This window comes from Camelus ferus, chromosome 18, assembly GCF_009834535.1.
Source record: "Camelus ferus isolate YT-003-E chromosome 18, BCGSAC_Cfer_1.0, whole genome shotgun sequence".
NCBI lineage: Eukaryota > Metazoa > Chordata > Mammalia > Artiodactyla > Camelidae > Camelus > Camelus ferus.
In genome coordinates, this window is record NC_045713.1 from 14,259,113 (window position 1) to 14,261,421 (window position 2,309).

General features: G+C 35.2%; 1 pseudogene; it reads right to left on the reverse strand.

The window, feature by feature from the left end:
- Positions 1–658: 658 nt before the first annotated feature.
- LOC116657537 lies at positions 659–1,983 on the reverse strand (annotated as a pseudogene).
- Positions 1,984–2,309: the final 326 nt, after the last annotated feature.

The following is a 2,309-nucleotide window of genomic DNA, read 5'->3' on the forward strand; positions in this document are numbered from 1 at the left end:
TTTATTTATTTTTCTTTTCTAAATGCTCTGGCTAGGATTTCCAGTACTATGTTGAATAGAAGTGGTGAAAGTAGGTGTCCTTATCTTGTTCTTGATTTGGAGGAATAGCTTTCAGTGTTTCACTGTTGAATATGATGTTAGCTGTGGGCTTGTCATATATGGTCTTTATTATATTGGGGCAAATTCCTTCTATACCTAATTTGCTGAGAGTTTTTAATCATTAAAAAAATGTTGAATTTTGTCAGATGCTTTTTCTGCACCTACTGAGATGATTGTATAATTCTTATCCTTCAATCTGTAAATGTGGTGTATCACATTTATTGATTTGCCCATGCTTAATTATCCTTACATCCCAAGGATAAATTTCACTTGGTCATGCTGTATAATCCTTTAATGTGCTGTTGATTTCAGTTTGCTTTTATTTTGTTGAGGAGTTTTGCGTTTATGTTCATCAGGGATATTGGCCTATAATTTTCTTTTCTTATAGTATCTTTATCTGGTTTTGATATGAGGGTAATTCTGGCCTCATAAAATGAGTTTGAAAGTGTTCCCTCCTCTTCAGTTGTTTGGAAGGTTGAGAAAGATTGGCATTTGTTTATTTGTTTGTTTGTTTATTTCTACTTATTTTGGCAGGGGAGGGGGAAGTAGAGGAGGTTAACAAAACTTTGGTTTCTGCTTCAAAGTGCTTTCCCAAAGAGTGGTGATTCATTCATTACATGTCATCATGGGGGCACAGAGCTCTCCTGGCTTTCATGAGGTTGAATTTAAGGTAATGTGTGTAATACACATTTTTCTGAAATCCACTGTATTCATGTGGACATATATGAGGTGTCATTTGTGTTCCTACTCTCATATGAAAGATAGTGGCACTTGGGCTTCAAGAACAAATAAAAAAATATCATAAATACAACTTATGTTAGACTTGGGTCTGGGCTAGTTACTTAAAGATCTATTTAGTAATAATGGCCTCAGATATTTACATGACCTGTGAAGCTGCAATTAACTAAGGGGCTGCTGATTCTGAGAACTATGCATCCAACAGGGATGAGGGAAGAATTACAAGTCTGGATACCAAGGATAGAGCCAAAAATCAATAATCTCCTGCTTACTTTTGCAGACTCTATAAAGTAGAGGGAAAGGATAATAAAATTACATGAATAATGATAAATAGAAAGTGCATACAGAATTTGGAAATTTTTTTCATGAAATTTGCCAGTTCAGTAAGATGTTTGTAAGGAAAATAACAATGTAAGGCAGAAAATTAGTTACATTTTTGCAGTTTGGAACTTCTTGAGAGCAAAAGAATGTTTACCAATCAATTTCCCTGGTTTACACTTAATTGTCTTAGGACATGTATTTTGTGACTTGAACATTGATGTTACGCCTTGAAAATTCAAAGCAAAAAAGTAAAATCATGTGGAAAGCCAGGAACTTCAATGTATCTAGACAGACGTTTGCTTGTAGGTTTTGGTATCCAAAATCTTTTTTCCCCACACAGAACAGATGCCCTTTTTGTAGGCACAGCCCTGCAATAATGAGAACCTGGTGGTGCACAGCACTTGTACAAATTCTACCAGTGGAGAACTTATTCTTTTTGTGTGGATCGCACCTTGCTTTTTTGAAGTCAAAGCTTTATTTTTGTTCAGCTTTCCTCCACTACTTTCTGTGGTATTCTTTGCACCGTCTTTCCATGTATCTGGAGTGATAACAGTACCAAACTTCTTTTTGCTTTTTTCACACATCATCCTTCCATGATGGTTCCTTTAGCCGGGAAAGGAGCAGAAGCTAATTCTCTGAATGTTTGGTAGAATTCATCCATGAAGCCTTCTGTTCTTGGGCTTTTGTTGTTGGGAGGTCTGTGATTCCTTCTTCAACGGCTTTACTTGCTATTGGTCCATTCCGAGGGTCTATTTCTTCATGATTCAGTCTTTCTTTTTTTTTTTTTTTTTGAGTTTAGTCAGTTACAGTATGTCAATTTCTGGTGTACAGCCTAATGTTCCATTCATGCATATGTATCCATATATTTGTTTTCATATTCTTTGTCATTAAAGGTTATTGTAAGATATTGAATAAAATTCCCTGTACGATACAGAAGAAATTTGTTTTTTATCTATTTTTATATACAATGGTTATCATTTGCAAATCTCAAAGTCCCAAATTTATCCCTTCCCACGCCCTTTCCCCCAGTAACTATAAGATTGTTTACTCTGTCTGCGAGTCTGCTTCTGTTTTGTAGATGAGTTCATTAATGTCCTCTTTTTTCTTTTTCTTTTTTCTTCTAGATTCCACATATGAGTGATATCATATGG